General features: G+C 37.6%; 1 pseudogene; it reads left to right on the top strand.

Moving 5' to 3' along the window:
• The first annotated feature begins 13900 nt into the window (after positions 1-13900).
• Positions 13901-14848, top strand: LOC115294031 (annotated as a pseudogene).
• The last annotated feature ends 4027 nt before the right edge of the window (positions 14849-18875 follow it).

The following is an 18875-nucleotide window of genomic DNA, read 5'->3' as shown; positions in this document are numbered from 1 at the left end:
ACCAATAATGAAACAGCAGAAAGAGACATCAAGGAATCAATCCCATTTACAAGCACCAAATACCATAAGACACCTAGGAATAAACCTCACCAAAGAAGTAAAATGTCTGTACCCTGAAAACTATAATATACTGATGGAAAAAAAAAATTGATGACGACACAAGGAAATGGAAAACCACTCTATGCTCTTGAATTGGAAGAACAAATATATTTAAAATGTTAATATGACCCAAAACAACCTATACTTTAATACAATCCTTTCCAAAATACCAAAAACATTTCTCAAAGAGCTACAACGATTATAAAATTTGCAGGGAACCCCAAGACCACAAATAACCGACACAATCTTCAAAAAGCAAAGCAAAGCCAACGGCATCACAATTCTGGACTTATAGTACAAAGGTGTAGTAGGACGGAGTTAAGATGGCCGAGCAAGAGGGGGACGCTGCGGGGGACCAGCCCACGCATCCTAGTCGAAAGGTCCTGAGTAGGGGGTTGGTGTCAGCGCAATATCTATAAGAAAGAAGACAGACAACGACAGACAAGACAGACAACAGGCATGGTGGAAAAGTCACACTTTACTTAGATGGCCAGGGTCTTCTATACCATAGGTGATTACATCATTTCTTTAGTTGTTACATAGTTCAAGGTCTTTGAAGGGAAGACATGCTCCAGAAAGGATCATGTTTAACAGGACAGGTGTAAATATCAGGAATTATCAAGTCATTGCAGGAGAGGGATTCCCTAATAATAGTCTGGCTCCAAGCAGAAGATGAGCCTGCAGATTTCTAGGAGGATATTTACATTTCTTAAGACCCCTCATCAGTTATGCATGGGCAAGATGCTCATCCTTTAATAGGCAAATCTTTTGGCAGAGGTCTTGGTTTACACCCAATAGCAGACAAAGAGCTAGAAAGCAAAGCAAGGGGAAGGCTGGTGCCACTGACCAAACCAAGTTGATTCAAAGCCTAAAAGTATATGTCTCTTTACAAAGCAATGAGAAAATCACAGACAGGATGATTAGAAGCCACATGTGCGGCCCAGGAGACCAAATATTGTTTGAGGGTTAATTTTTGCCTACTGGGCCCCAACAGGACCCCTGGTTTTCCTTGGCTCTAGAACACAGATGTATTGAGTTCAGATCCCTAAGTACACACAGGAAATCTATCTTCGGAGTGATAGAAGGATGTCCACAGTTGGAGGGAGATGGCCTGGAATAGGGTAGTGTAAAGACTCCTAAGTGTAAAGACTTCTAAGGTGCATTGGGAAAGAACATTCCCCTTCCTAGAGTAGTTTTGGATGAGGGTTTATTGATTCTCAAAGGCAAAAGACCCTTCAGGTGACAGCCAAATGCCTTTCATCAGCCAGGGGACAGATGTGCACCCAGAGGGAATATAAGGTTTGTTGATTTTAGTGGTGCTACATCATAGGCTCTATGTTCTGTGCAGGCCTGGAACTGTTTTTCAGGGACAGAGGCATAGGCATTCAGTCACAGCATGGACAGAGGCTCCAACTCCAGAGGGGAGAAGACCTCGGGTTTTGAACCACAGGCACTTACTGAAGGAAAACCGCAGGAGAGCTGTGGCACAGAGTGAGGTGACGGCCCTCCTTATTCTGTGAAGCCTGTCTTAACAACACAAGGTGTAAGATCAGGGGTCCATCAGTGAGATATTGGGGAGAAGGCATCTTTCCCCCAACACCAACAAGGTGGAAATTCAGTGAGCAACCCAGCAGCTCCCAGGGGAGGCAAGACTCGCTGACACCAAACTCTGACACTGTGTGCCTGGCAACTGCTTTTTTTTTTAAATTTTTAATCACATTCTTATCTTTATCCTCCACAGATTTTAGGCTCTCAGACTGTCCTTTATCTCTGGCTGTCTCTGTACCCCCGTTTTTTTCCTTCCTCCTTTCCTGTCCTCTCTTTTCTTTCCTGTTCCCTTTTTTTGTCCTTTCCCATTTGGTTTGCTTGTTTACCGGATCTGTTGGTACATTTGTGTGCTTGTGTTCCCTCTGTGTTTGCCCGTCTGTTTTCCTATTCAGGGCTACCTCAAAAAACAGGCCCAAGCACACATAGTGGAAAGTATCGAATATCCCTGAGTAAGGAAATATATTAATTACAAACAAACAAGAGAATTGAGAAACACCATTAGAAGAACATCTCCTGAAACGACAGGCCCTGGACAGTCAATAAGCCTCCTTTAATAGAGCAATACTAATAGGTGCACAGTGCAGAACGAGACTTTAAAACTGACAAGCGACAGAAAGCTAGCCAAAATGATGAAACGAAAGAACTCTCCTCTAAAGAAATTCCTGGAAGAAATCACAGCAACAGAACTGCTCAGAACAGACACAAGCAACATAACTGAACACGAATTTAGAATGGTTATCATAAAATTAATCACTGGGCTTGAAAAAAGCATAGAAACTGTCGTAGAAGATATTGATACAAAGACTAGGAACCTTCAAAATAGCTGTGATGAGTTAAACAAGGCTATAAATGAGGTGAATAGTAAGATGGAGGCTGCCAATGCATGGATTGAAGAAGCACATAGGAGAACAGGTGAATTAGAAGACACAGTTATAGCAAAAGAAGAAGCCGAGAAAAAGAGAGAGAAATTAATACAGGAGCATGAAAGAAGAATCAGAGACCTGAGTGATACAATCAAACGGAACAATATCCTTATCATGGGAGTTCCTGAAGAGGAAGAAAGAAAAAAGTTCCCAAAGGGGTGCTGTACCAAATGATACATGAAAGTTTCCCCAATCTAGAGAAAGAGAAGGACATCGAAATTCAAGAGACATACTGAACTCCCCTAAGACGGAACATAAACTGACCTTCAGCACGACATATCATAGTGAAACTGGCAAAATATAAAGATAAAGAGAGACTTCTGAAAGCAGCTAAGGATAAAAGGGCCTTAACATACAAAGGGAAACCTATCAGAGTGGTTACAGACCTATCTACTGAAACTTGGCAGGCCAGAAACAAATGGTAGGAAATCTTCAATATAATGAACAGGAAAAATATGCAGCCAAGAAGTCTTTATCCAGAGAGCCTGTCATTCAAAATAGAAGGAGAGATAAAGGCTTTCCCAAATAAACAAAGGTTGAGAGAACTCATCACCACCAAACTAGCCCTACAAGAAATCCTAAGAGAGACTCTGAAAGAAAGGTAGCAAGGAATATAAGACATCAGAGACATCAAGGCAAACATGAACCCTACAGAGAACACAATGAATCTAAACCCACATTTTTCAATAATAACAGTGAATGTAAATGGACAGAATGCTCCAGTCAAACAACACAAGGTAGCAGAATGGACCAAAATCCAAAACCCATCTATTTGCTGTCTAAAAGAGACTCACCTTAGATCTGATGATATCTCCAGATTGAAAGTAAAGGGATGGAGAAATATCTACCATGCGACAGGCCAAAAGAAAGCTGGAGTATCCATACTTATATCGGACAAAGTGGACTTTAAAGTAAAGGCAGTAACAAAAGATGAAGAAGGACATTATTTAATAATTACAGGGTCTCTACATCAGGAAGAGCTAACAATCATAAACTTCTATGCCCCAAATTTGGGAGCACCCAAATACATAAAACAACTAATCACAAACAGAAGCAATCTTATTGATAAGAATGTGCTAATTGCAGGGGACGTTAATACCCCACTTACAACAATGGATAGGTCATCCAGACAAAAATCACTAAAGAAACAATGCACCTGAATGGCACTCTGGAACAGATGGAATTAATAGATATATTTAGAAATCTGCATCCTGAAGCTACGGAATTCACTTTCTTCTTGAGTGCACATGGCACATTCTCCAAGATTGATGACATACTGGGTCATAAAACACCCCTCCATAAATACAAAAGAATTGAGATTATAGCATGCACACTTTCAGATCACAATGCTATGAAACTTGAAATCAACCACAGGAAGAAGTCTGGAAAACCTCCAAAAATGTGGAGGTTAAAAACTACCCTACTGAAGAAGGATTGGGTGAGCCAGGTAATTAGAGAGGAAATTAAAAATATATGGAAAGAAATGAAAATGAAAATACAACAATCTAAACTCTCTGGGACACAGCAAAGGCAGTCCTAAGAGGAAAGTATATTGCACTCCAGGCCTCTTTCAACAGACTAGAAAAAGCACACACTCAAAACCTAACAGGGCACCTAAGGAAACTAGAAAGGGAGCAGCAAGAGAACCCCAAACCCAGAAAAAGAAGAGAAATAATAAAGATCAGGGCAGAATTAAACAAGATAGAATCCACACAAACAGATCAATGAATCCAAGAGTTGGTTTTTTGAAAAAATAAACAAAATTGATAAACCTCTAGCTAGGCTCCTCAGAAAGAAAAGAGATAACATTCAAATAGACAAAATCATGAAGAAAATATGGATATATTACAACAGATCCCTCAGAAATACAAGCAATCATCAGAGAATACTATGAAAAATTATATGCCAACAAACTGGGCAATCTAGAAGAAATGGACAAGTGCGAGGGACCAGCCCACGCATCCCAGTCGAAAGGTCCTGAGTAGGGGGTTGGTGTCTGTGCAATATCTATAAGAAAAGACAGACAACGACAGACAAGACAGACAACGGGCATGGTGGAAAGCCACACTTTACTTAGATGCCCAGGGTCTTATATACCATAGGTGATTACATCATTTCTTACATAGTTCAAGGTTTTTGAAGGGAAGACATGTTCCAGAAAGGATCATGTTTAACAGGACAGGTGTAAATATCAGGAATTATCAAGTCATTGCAGGAGAGGGATTCCCTAATAATAGTCTGGCTCCAAGCAGAAGATGAGCCTGCAGATTTCTAGGAGGATATTTACATTTCTTAAGACCCCTCATCAGTTATGCATGGGCAAAATGCTCATCCTTTAATAGGCAAATCTTTTGGCAGAGGTCTTGGTTTACACCCAATAGCAGACAAAGAGCTAGAAAGCAAAGTAAGGGGAGGGCTGGTGCCACTGACCAAACCAAGTTGATTCAAAGCCTAAAAGTATATGTCTCTTTACAAAGCAATGAGAAAATCCCAGACAGAATGAATAGAAGCTACATGTGCGGCCCAGGAGAACAAATATTGTTTGAGGGTTAATTTTTGCCTACTGGGCCCCAACAGACAAGTTTCTAAATGCACAACCACTACCAAAATTCAAATGAGAAGAGATTGAAAATCTGAACAGACCCATAACCAATGAAGAATCGAATCAGTTATCAAAAATCTCCCAACGAATCAAAGCCCAGGGCCGGGTGGATTCCCAGGGGAATTCTACCAGACATTAAAGGCAGAATAAACACTGATCCTTCTCAAGTTATTTCAAAAAATAGAAATGGAAGGAAGACTTCATTCTACGAAGCACATTAACACTTTGATTCCTAAGCCAGACAGAACCCCAACAAAAAAGGAGAATACAGGCCAATATCCCTAATGAGTACAGATGCAAAAATACTCAACAAGATAATAGCAAATCAAGTTCAACAGCATATAAAAAGAATTATCCATTATAATCAAGTGGAATTCATTCCTGGGTTACAGGGCTGGTTCAATATTCACAAATCCATCAATGTGATACATTACATTAACAAAAGAAAAGATAAAAACCATATGATCTTGTCATTAGATGCAGAAAAAGCATTTGACAAAATACAGCACCCTTTCTTAGTAAAAACCCTTGAGAAAGTTGGAATAGAGGGAACTTACCTCAACATTATAAAAGCAGTTTATGAAAAGCCCACAGCCAACATTATCCTCAATGGGGAAAAACTGAGAGCTTTCCCCCTGAGATCAGGAACACAACAGGGGTGTCCACTCTCACCACTGTTGTTTAACATAGTGTTGGAAGTCCTAGCATCAGCAATCAGACAACAAAAGGAAATAAAAGGCATCAGAATCGACAAAGAAGAAGTCAAACTTTCCCTTTTTGGAGATGACATGAATCTCTACGTGGAAAACCCGGCAGACTCCACCAGAAGCCTTCTAGAACTGATCAATGAATTCAGTAAAGTTTCAGGGTACAAAATCAATGTACAGAAATTGGTTGCATTCTTATACACCAAAAATGAAGCAACAGAAAGAGAAATCAAGAAACTGATCCCTTTCACAGTTGCACGAAAAACCATCAAATACCTAAGAATAAACCTAACCAAAGATGTAAAAGATCTGTATGCTGAAAACTATAGAAGACATATGAAGGATATTGAAGAAGACACCAATAAATGGAAAAATATCCCATGGTCATGGATCTGAAGAATAAACATTGTTAAAATGTCATTACTACCAAAAGCAATTGACACATTCAACGCAATCCCCATCAAAAGTGCACCAGCATTCTTCTCAAAGCTAGAACAAACTATCTTAAAATTCATATGGAACCACAAAAAATAAAAAACCCCGAATAGCTAAAGTCATATTGAAGAAGACAATCAAAACGGGAGGCATCACAATCCCAGACTTTAGCCTCTACGACAAAGCTGTCATCATCAAGACAGTATGGTACTGGCACAAAAACAGACACATGGACCAATGGAATAGAAAAGAGAACCCAGAACTGGGCCCACAAGTATATGGTCAATTAATTTTTGACAAAGCAGGAAACAGTGTCCAATGGAAAAAACACAGCTTCTTCAACAGGTGGTGTTTGGAGAACTGGACAGCAACATGTAGAAAAATGAAATTAGACCACTTTATTACACTATGCACAAAAATAAACTCAAACTGGATAAGGGATCTGAATGTGAGACAGGAAACCATAAAACCATGAGGAGAAGGCAGGATAGCCTCCTAGACCTCGATTGCAGCAACCTCGACACATCCCCAGAGGCAAAGGAATCAAGAAAAAAATGAACTACTGGGACCTCATCAAGATAAAAAGCTTCTGCAAGGCAAAGGAAACAATAAAAAAAAAAAAAACCTAACAGGCAAATTACAGAATGGGAAAAGATAGTGGCAAATGGCATATCTGATAAAGGGCTAGTATCCAAAATATACAAGGAGCTCACCAAACTTCATACCCAAAAAATGAATAATCCAGTGAAGAAATGGGCAAAAGACCTGAATAGACACTTCTCCAAAGAGGACATCCAGATTGCCTACAGGCACGTGAAACAATGCTCAGCGTCACCCAGCATCAAGGAAATACAAATCAAAACCACACTGACATACCACCTCACGCCAGTCAGAGTGGCTAAAATGAACAAACCAAGAGACTATAGTTGCTGGTGAGGGTGTGGAGAGATGAGCACCCTCCCACACCGTTGGTGGGAATGTAAACCGGTGCAGCCGCCCTGGAAAACAGTGTGGAGGTTCCTCAGTAAAACTCCCCTATGAGCCAGCAATAGCACTGCTAGGGATATACCCAAAAGATACAGAAGGGCTGATGCATAGGAGCACATGCACCCCATTGTTTATAGCAACACTTTCTACAATAGCCAAATCATGGAAAGAGCCTAAACGTCCATCACCTGATGAATGGATCAAGAAGATGTGGTGTATCTATACAATGGAGTACTACATAGCAATGAGAAAGAATGAAATCTGGCCATTTGTAGCAAAGTGGATGGACCTCAAGGGTGTCTTGCTAAGTGAAATAAGTCAGGCAGAGAAGGACAGATATTGTATGTTTGCACTCATAGGTCTAACAGGAAAAACCTAATAGAGGACCATAGGGAGGGGAAGGGGGAGAGAGCTGGGGAGAGTGAGGGACACAAATCATGAGAGATTGTTGAATACTGAAAATGAACCGCAGACTGAAGCGGGGAGGGGGCAGAAGGGAAGGGGGTCAGGGTCATGGTGGGGGGCATTTGTCAGGAGAAGCACTGGGTGTTATATGGGAACCAATTTGACAATAAACTATTATAAAAATTTTAATATTGAATATTGTTTGGTAAAATTGCTGAGCAAATTTTTTAGGTATATTCATCAGAGACATTGGCTTATAATTTTGTTATTTTGTTTTATTTTTAATGTCTGTCTAATTTTTGATATCTATGTAGTACTGGCCTCTAAAATCAATTTGACTTTTTTTCTTTCTCTTCTTTTTTGGGGGTAGTTTGAGAATAGTTGTTAGTGCATCTTTAAACGTTTGATAGACTTCACCTGTGAAGCCACCTGACTAGATTTTGATTTGATTTATGTGGGTGTGTTTTGGTTACTGATTCAATTTCATTACTTAAAGAGTTTGTAAAAATTCTTTATTTCTAGGAATTTGTCTTTTCCTTCTTCTTTGTCCAGTTTTTACTATATAATGTGTTTTAATATTATTTTGTAATTCTTTGGATTTCTATCTTTCTGCTGTTATTTTAGTTAATTATTATCTAGTTTATTTAGTTTATTTTAGTTCTTTATTTGTTTTAGTGCTTTTATTTACTTTATTTTAGTTCTTCATTTCTGATTTTATTTGTCTTCTGTTTTGAATGTGGCTAAATTTTTTTCATTTGTGCTCAGTTTTTCAAAGAACTACATCTCAGTTGAAATGATATTGTCTATTATTTATTTTATTTTTTAAATAGTTGAGTTCTGCTAAATTTTAGAACCAGGAAATGCTGGGTCTATTATTTATGGCCTGGTACCTGCTTAAGTGGTAGATGTTGCAGATGGAGACCCCTCTTCATTTTCAATGTGAAAAAAATCTTACAGCTTTTTTTACTCAACAAAAAGTGAGAGTAAAGTGTAAGGAATTTTAGTTTACTTTCTGCTGCCACATCTGCATAGCTTCCTTCATAACCACACCCTATCATAGTAGTACATTATTTACAGTAGACAAACATACACAGACACACTATAATCAACCAAAGCCCAGAGCTTACATTATTGTACATTCGTGGTGTTGCACATTTCTTTTGTGTTTGTAGAAATATATGTTGATTGTAGGTATCAATATGATGCAGAGTATTCTCATTGTCCTGAAAGTCTTCTGTATTAAAATTTTCCTCTATTTCTCCTTTCACAACCACGATGTTATTATTCCTCTGCACTACCACTTTTCCCAGAAAGTCTTATAGTTGGAATCATACAGATGCATACTTGTTATTGGTTTATAAAACAAAAAGTCACTAATCAAATACCAGGTGTTTTTTGATAAAGAAAACGGACCACAAAAACAACAATCATTGTAAGGATTAAGATTAAACTTAAAAATTAAAAAGTTGTTCTGGATGGCTATTATTAAAGAAAACACTGTATTTTTCTAGAATTGTTTCCTTAATGCAGCATGTGTGAAATAAAAAGCCTTATAAAAAGAAACAACTGAGGAAAAGGATTGGGAGTGACAGAATACACCACCACAGGAGCCTACAAATCTATGTCAAATGAGACACTTTGGCACGGAACGTGTATACCTGAACTTCAAGTTTTGCTTGAATAGAGATGCACTTTTAATATTTACTTACTAAGGGCATCTGGCCAAACTGGTGGAGGATTGGATGTTAGAAAGAAGGTTAGAATTTTCACACCACAAGATGCCCTGACTTAGTGCTGAGCTCCCTATAAAATTGATTACTTTGAGGGTGTTGGAATGGCCTAATTGATTAAGTGCCTCTTGATTTAATCAGGCTCATAATCTTGTTGTTGCTGAGATTGAATCCCGCATTGGAAAATCTGTTGTCAATGTGGAGCCTGCTTGGGATTCTCTCTCCCTCTTTCACACCCCTTCCATGCTCTCTCTCAAATTAAAAAAAAAAACAAACATTAAAAATGATTAATTCTCCCAAGTGAAGTGGAGGAGACACTATTCATTCCCAAATGCTATCACCTAGCTCTGATCCTGAGACCAATTTAGAATACATGTGAAGGTTTCTGAACACTCTTGAATCATTAGGGATACACTGGGCAATCTGGATTGTGTTCTACTCATTTGAAGTTCATGTTATTCAAAGACTGGGTTTGTTGACAGATACTGAGACCTTAAAACTTCTAGAAAGGTTACCTGTGGAAATGATCTTACGTGTAGAAAAGTTTAGAACCCAGGTGTCTCTCATTATTACCCAGAAGTCGGATAATTTCAGTTTTCCCTGCTGTGTCTGTCCTCCCTAAAAATCCCAAAGCTAGGGCTGTCTTGCTTCTACAGCTGACGTGACACATAAGGGCATTGGGGAGCCGAGCTGAGGACAACCCTTACTTATAAACTCTTCTTGTAGTCCCACTTCCCACAAACAGTTTGACTTTAAAGTCTCATTCGGGTAAGTGACTGTTTTTGAGCTTCACTAACCATGCGTGTTCAAGGCTCAGATTGGAGGTGAGATGAGGGAGGATTTTTTCGTGCGTATGTTGAAATAAAAGATTTCTCTTCTCATAGTTCCATTCTTATATCTTATTGAATTATAATTACTATCAGTTGATGTTTCCAGATTATAGGTGAATTTAATTATTGTTATTAGAGTATAAATTTGTATATTTATAGATTGGTTTTTGTGGTTTTCTGGTGTCCATTTGAATTTGACTGCTTTTTCTCACTATGCTTTTCCCCAGGATTGCTGAAAATGAAATGCCTTAAAAGAATGATACCTTTGTGAGCAAGCATGTGTTTCCCTCTGTACTTCTGTACTAATATCAGATGCTTTTCAGTTATTCAACGCTACATGATGACTAATATACTTATTATTTTCACATGAGTGCCTTTTAGAAAAACATTTTCATGGAATTCATCTATGTAGTTTTTTTTTTTTTTTTTTGGAATTGTCAGCTCTGTTTATCATAGTGCAACTCTCACCACTGAACCAACCAACTTACTTGCACCTTTTCATTTGCAATTCTTATAGGGACTTTATGCTGTCAGTCACTAGTCATAGCTTTTTCAATGTTTTTAAATAGAATATAGTAAAATTGATGGAGGATATGATGCTATTAACTAATGCAACAATAAAACAGAAGATAGGATGTGATTTGTCATATTGATTATACATTGTGTGTGGGGCAGTCTGGAAAGAACTGTATAAATATAAGATTTATTAAATAATACAACTCTCAATGAAAGATTTTTTATAATTTTGAGGAAATTGATTTTTCTTAAACTTTATTTTCTCTTATATAGCATACAATCTACCTCAAAATATGACTTGGGTTTTTATAAATGAATTCTTCCTTTCATTATCTCTCAAAGTTTCCAATATTTGATATCGTTCCAAAAAAATAATGATGAGTGTGCCAGGTTTATCTAATGGTGACATTTACACTTCATTATCTGTGATTATATATATATTTCGGCTTGAAAAATGGAAAATACCCTCAAGTGAGAACAAACAATTAGAAGGACCCCCATCTGCATTATCTGTCTTCTGGGACTGTTCATGGTTTGCACTCTCAGCCCCAAACTAGTTGTCTCTTCTCAGACTGAGTGCTGGGGTACGCACTTAGAATTATAAATTTTCAACATTTAAGCCCGTTCCATGTTTGCCTCCACATATTTACCATTCTGTCAAATCTACTTTTTATATCTCATTCCCCCAGATATAGTCTATGTTTTCCAAATCCCATGATTTTTACTTTAAGCATTTCCAAATTTATTGACTATAAGCACAGGATGCAGAAATTGAAATTCAGAAAAATGGCAATGGTTTTTATGGACCACTATGAAATACTTGCATATTTCCATGTAATATGTGTATGCAGTAGTTGGTGAATACATACACTAAATTAATTATTCATCATTTGCTTGATAGTGAAATTTAACTGAGTGTCTAACACTTTGTTCCCCAACTCAAACCTATGGGAAACATGGTACTTTCTTGTCCAGGCTCAGATGAAAACCATCAAGAGTGTCACTGGAGGGGAAAAAAATAACATTATTTATTTGTTCAGCAGGAGTATGCCTTCAGTATGTGATAGCCCTTTACAGAAAACAGGTATGAATTAGCGGTGGCCAACCATATATACCATAAGCTGGTAGAATAAATTAATGTTCTATCCATATAATTTTATTGAATATATTTCATTATCTCTTTTTTGAGATATGGCTTGTGTACATGTCTTATATCTTTAAATGATTTATATACACATTTATTCAATAATTACACTTATGTTAGGGGCCAACAAGCAAATGTTGTTTTAGTGAGACTGGACTTTGATTCCCAAACTTTGAGATCATTGTGCCTTGAAGCAAATATTACCCTACACCCTAGTGTGACAGCAGAACCCAAGGGTTATTTGTGTCCAGATAAACGTTTGTGACAACTAGTAGGTTGTTTTGTTTGTTTGTTTCTGATATTGAAGATAAAGTTGTCACATAATACATTTTTCAAAAAATAATTACATTTAATCAAATGCACAATTACTTCTTTGAAAAATCACATATATCAGGGTCTTTAGAGCAATGTCCTACCTCAGCAGTGACATTCTGCGTTTCAGCCAAGAACGCTCACTCTCAAAATGTTCTCACTGAAAACAAAAGTGAGCACTCTTTGATTTCAAAAGAAGAATGATTAGTATAGATAAATAGTTTAGGCTCTGGATCACATTAATTGGATAAAATAATTATGTGTACGTACTGGACAAATAATATGATAAAATAATTGCAAAACCCTTTATTGCCATTTTACAGAGTATTCTCATATGGAAATATCCTGGTGAGACACGAGGATAAGCATATTTTTTGTTGGAGTATTTTTGAAATTGTCCATTCATTTATCTTGAGCAGGGAGCTACAGAGAGAGAGGGAGTGAGAGAATCCCAAGGATGTTCTGAGCTGTCAGTGCAGAGATTGACACGGGACTCAATCTTGTGACCATGAGATTGTGACTTGAGCTGAAATCAAGAGTCAGACTCTTAACAGATTGAGGCCCCCAAACTCCCCTATTGGGAGATTTTTAATTGTATGGGAGTATATCCTTTTATTCAATAAAATCCCCAAAATAGATCTCCGGATAAACATTTTGGTACAACTTTGTGGATGTCATAAAGTGAAAAATTGTGTTTGTCCTGTTGAAAATTGAAAATTGTCCTCTTGAAAAGAGATGCTGTTCAGCAATTCCTTACTGATATGAAGAGTTTATAGAAAGAATCACTGAATGAAAACAAAGAGAAGTGAGCCAGGTTCATGTTAAATACATTTTCAAAATAGGATTTGTAATAAAATTATTCTTTCCAGCCCCTGGATGCCTACATCCAAACCCTCATATCCCTGATATGAATACATTAGGTTGTATGACAATGAGAATTAAGGCAGTAGATAGAAGGATAATTAATAATTATGTGATTTTTAAGGCAAGATTATGCTGAATTATCAGAATAAGCCAAACGTAATCACAAGAAACTCTACATGTGGAAGCAAGAAGTAGAAAAAGTGTCACGGTATGTGATGGAAAACTCACCCGGGTATTACTTTTTCCCAATTTTTTTTGGTAATTGTTTCTGTGTTAGCATAAAATGTACATCAGTTCAACTATAGAAACACCTATGCATAATTTATATAGATATGATTATTCTTAATACTAAATATGAGATAGGATAAGGCAGAAAAGAAAAAGCAAAACTTTCTAAAATAGAAATGAAGGCACTGTAGAATTATGGGGAATGAGTACATTATCCTGGCATGAATATGGATATAAGATCTCTCTCTTTCTCTCTCTCCCTCTCTCTCTCCTTTCCTCCTTGCCTTCTCTCTTTCTCCCTAGTTAGATGATACATGTGTTATAGATGATAGAAAGATAAATAGATAGATAGAGATGGCAGATAGATGTGTAGGTGTATAATATTCGTCTAGACACAATTTGGTATACAAATAATTTTGAGACTGTATTTCTAAGAATTTTATGACATAGGTTTAATGATTAATTGGGTGAAATAAAACTTGTAGTGATTTTGATCACAAAGTAAATGACATGATATAAATTCTATTTTTTTTCAGATACACATAAATATGTACTTTGTTGGCCACTGTGATGACGACATCTTCCATTTATACTACTATTAAGATAGGACAAGTTTTACTAATTGGTATTGGAATTTTTTCCAATACCTTCCTCCTTCTCTTCCACATCCTCACGCTTCTTCTGGATCACAGGCCTAAGTCTTCTGACATGATCATCTGTCACTTGGCCCTTGTCCACATAATGAAACTCTTCAGTGCACTATTCCTGTTGTCTACAGACCTGTTTGAAGCTCTGAACTTTGTCAATGATTTCAAATGTAAGGCTTTATTCTGCATGATCCGAGTGACACGGGGTCTCTCCATGAACACCACCTGCCTCCTGAGCACCCTCCAGGCCATCATCGTCAGCCCCAGCACCGCCTGGTTGGCCAGGCTTAAACATAAGTGCACAAAGTACATCTTCCATTCTTTTCTCCTCCTATGGTTTCTCAGTTTGTCTCTCAATAGTAACTGTATCTTGTATACTGCTGCTGCTTCTAATGTGACCCAGAACAATCTACTGAATGTCAGTAAATACTGCTCATTTCCCCCCACAAGCTCTATCATCAGGACACTGCTTCTCACTTTGATATTATCCAGGGATGTTTCCTTCATAGGAGCCATGCTGCTCTCAAGTGCATACATGGTGGTTCTCTTGTCCAGGCATCAGAGGCGGTGCCAGCACCTCCACAGCACCCACCTCTCCTCATGAATCTCCCCAGAGAGAAGGGCCACCCAGACTGTCCTGTTGTTGGTGAGCTTCTTTTTGGCCATGTACTGGATAGATGTCATCATCTCCTTCTCCTCAACTCTGTTATGGAGCTATGACCCCATCATCCTGGACGTCCAGAAGCTTGTGTCCAATGTCTATGCCACTGTAAGTGCATTGGTGCTACTTAGTTCTGATAAAAGGATAAAAAGGTGCTTCAAAAGTTTTGGAAAATTACAATCTAATTATAACTACTTGTTCATGAAATAGTTATTGAAAAATTATTATTTTGATTTTATTCAAATGATATTTATAAACCTTTAAAATTTAATTTTAATTTAAATGTAATTTAAAGGTACATTTTATTTTTTCTAAATATTTTCAAAATTTGTGATGGCAAGGACACTCCAGGTTCTGTAGTTTAGTATCAAAGAAGATTCAATATTCCTGTGTGTTTACAATTTCCTTTATCTTTCACTTTATTTCTCCAAGTCCCTTAAGGAAAAGTTGCTCTTTATTCAGGAAAACTATACCCTAAGCACTATATAGTCCCTCAGTACAATGTTAGTATTCCTTATTGATAATGCAATATTCTTAAATATAAGTACTCTCTTTACTGCAAGATATTTAGCTATGCATCCGATTTTAATTGAGCAACAGCTTACATGTGAGCTTTATATTTATCTCTCTATGTTCCCTGCGCTTTGGCTTCTGTTAAGGCTGCAGAGGTTGTGCTCTACCTCTAAGTTTTCCTATTTTATTTACCTCTTTTTGTTACATTGCATTTCTGTTTTGTAACATCATACCTAGTACTTAAATTAGATTTATTTGTTTTAAATATTTTTAATTTATTTTGGTTTCTTTTTTCCTGGGAGAGAGGGATCACAGGAAAGCCAGAGAGTGGGGGGAGAGCATCCCAAGCAGGTTCCATGTTGTTCGTGCAGAGGATGATGCAGGACTTGAACCCTTGAACTGTGAGATGCTGACCTGAGCTGAAATCGAGTCAGACACTGATCCAACTGAGCCATCCAGTCGCCCTGAAATTAGGACTGTATTAATCATCATTATTTTAATTCTACTTGATTATTTTGTGTACTCTAGTGAAACAATTAAATGTTTCTTAATTCTTCCCATTCTGATCTTCATATGTCTGTACTCACAATTCTATTCACTATAAATGATCTCACTTTTATGTCCTTAGCTGCAAATTTTGGTCAACATTCTAATTTATTATCTTTCCAATCAACTCAGACTAATGTAAAAGTAACCAAAATATTGTGTCCTAAATTGAATTATTATATTATTCAAGATTTAATGATACCAGGCTCCTTTTAATATATTTGAGCAGTGTATACTTCCTTACTCTTACCACATTACTTTCATTTTGTATTTTCCTGCGTGTACTTAAATATATTTTATAATATAGTTTATTTTCACATTGGTTTCCATACAACACTCAGTGCTCATCCCAACAAGTGCACTTTTCAATACATGTCACTCAATTTACCGACTCCATCACACCCCCATCAATGCTCAGCTTTTTCTCAGTATTTAAGAGTCTCTTATAGTTTGCATCCCTCACTCTCTGTAACTTTCACCCCTCCATTCCCCATTGTCTTCTGTTAAGTTTCTCCTGATCTACATATGAGTGAAAACTTGTTGTGTCTGTCTTTATCTGACTTATTTCAATTACCATAATACCCTCCAGTTCCATCCACATTGCTACAAATGGCCAGATTTCATTTTTTCTCATTGCCAGATTGTATTCCATTGTATACATAAACCACATCTTCTTGATCCGTTCATCAGTTGATGGACACTTAGGCTCTTTCCATGATTTGACTATTGTTGAAACTGCTCCTATAACCATAGGGGCACATGTGCCCTATGCATTGGCATTTTGTATCCCTTGTGTAAATTCCTAGGAATGCGATTGCAGTTTTTCAAGAAACTAACTCTTGGCTTCATTGATCTGTTCTTCTGTTTTTGGATTCTATATTGTGTCTTTCTGCTCTGAACTTCATTATTCCTCTTTTTCTGCTTGGTTTGTTGTGTCTTTGCTGCTCTGCTTCTAGTTCCTTTAGGTGTGCTGTTAGATGTTATATTGGAGATTTTTATTGTTTCTTGAGATAGACGTGGATTGCAAGATATTTTCCTCTTAGGAATGCTGTTGCTGCATCTCAAAAGGTTTCAATTGTCGTATTTTTTAGTATCATTTTTTCCCATAGTTTTTAAAAAATTTCTTCTCAAATTGCCTGCTCGACCCATTTGTTCTTTTGTAGGGTGATTTTTAACCTTCATGCTTTGGAAGTTTTCCACATTTTTTCTGTAGTTTACGTCAAGTTTCATAACATTGTGATCTGAACGTGTTCATGGTATAACCTCCATTCTTTTATATTTATTGAGGGCTGCTTTGTAACCCAGCATGCAATGTATCTTGGAGAAAGTACCCTGTTGTCATAGACTCTCAGTCTAAAGCTCTCCCTGTCTTAGCAAGAGAGCAGAACACAGGATTAAAAATTAGAGAGAGAGATGGCTAATGTCCTGGAAAAGACAAGAGCCCTGAATAAGGTCCTTGCCCCATATTTATTAAGATCAGAAGGCTCACAGACATGATTGGCATGCAAAAAGATACAAAGAAACTGGAAATATTAATTTATGGGCATGTGAGAAAGAGGTTATATATACATTTTTGAAGGTGTACAATATTTGGGGTTTGGGTCAATATAAAACAAAATCCAGGTGCTGAGACAATGGGCAGATGATTGTTAACAGCAGAGAGGAGGTGCCATGTCTGTCTGTCTTAGCTAGTCTAGGTTAGAGGACAGGGGAAATAACCTCAGGGCTAACCATCTCCATTCTGGACTGCTTAGCCTGCAGCCCAGTAGTTTGTAGTCTGATTTATTTGTTTTGCCTAACCCAGCCCCGTTCTCCTGTGAAAGTAGCTTCTCTGCAATAGTACTAAATTGAGAGGCACCTTTGCCCAGCATGCCTAATCTTGTTTACCTCATATACCTTTGTATTGAAAGCCTTTGCATGCATTCCTATCTTAGGCCTTTGCCTTTCCCTATCTATCTTTGGGGTTCAGCACTCCCCTGTTCTTGGGATGCCTTTTCACTGCCCTATTCTCAAGGTTCCAATCATGTTTACACAAACTCCAGTGTAAGCATACTATGGCCTTTATTTTCTCAATGCCTTGTTAACCCATTGGTATAAGCCTGAGGGATTCCTAAGGCTGTCCCCAACACCATGTGCACTCCAGAAGAAAGTAAATTCCACTGCTTTGGGATGTAGAATTCTAAATATATCTGTCAAGTGCATCTGGTCCAATGTGTCATTCGGGGCCATTGTTTCTTTAGTGATTCTCTGTCTAGTTGATCTGTCCATTGCTGTAAGTGGAATATTAAAAGTTCCCTGCAATTAGCATATTCTTATCAATAGGATTTTTTCTGTTCGTAATTGTTTTATATATTTGGGTGCTTTCCCAATTCGGTGCACAGACATTTATTATTGTTAGCTCTTCCTGATGGATAAACTCTGTAATGATTAGCTAATTCCCGTCTTCATCTCTTGTTACAGCCTTTACTTTAATGTCTAGTTTGTCTAATATAAATATGGCTATTCCAGCTTTCTTTTGACTTCCAGTAGCATGATAGTTCTCCATCCCCTCACTTTCAGTCTGAACATGTCCTCAAGTCTAAAATGAGTCACTTGTAGACAGCAAATACATGGGTCTTGTTTTTTTGTTTTTTTGTTTTTTAATACAGTCTGCTACCCTATGTATTTTGATTGGAACATTTAGTCCACTTACATTCAGTGTTATTATTGAAAAATATGGGTTTACAGTCATTGTGTTATCTGTAGGATTTTTAGTTGCAGTGGTGTCTTGGTTCTTTGTTTTCCTTGCAACACTTCCCTCACAGAGTCCCACTTAGGATCTCTTTTAGATCTGGTTTAGTGGTGATGAATTCCCTCAGTTTTTGCTTCTTTAGGAAATCCTTTATCTCTCCTATTCTGAATGACAGGCCTGCTAGATAAAAAGATTCTTAGTTGTGGGAAGCTGCAAAGATTCAGCTGCTTGGCCATTTACTAGCCAGAAATGTCACTCCCTGAGGGGAGTTACAAAAATAGGCAGGGGAGCGCCACTCCCTGTCAGGAGAAGCCAGAAGAACAAAGATCAATTGCCTACAGGCAGGGTGGTATCAGCCCTTCAGTGCTGTGCTAAAAACCTTAGTTTGGTTCCTCTTTTACTCCAGCCTTGATCCCTTAACCCTGTTTCCTAGCAACCGACCTAGGT

This window comes from Suricata suricatta, chromosome 6 (genome assembly GCF_006229205.1).
Source record: "Suricata suricatta isolate VVHF042 chromosome 6, meerkat_22Aug2017_6uvM2_HiC, whole genome shotgun sequence".
NCBI lineage: Eukaryota > Metazoa > Chordata > Mammalia > Carnivora > Herpestidae > Suricata > Suricata suricatta.
This window is presented reverse-complemented; position numbering and strand designations above follow the sequence as displayed.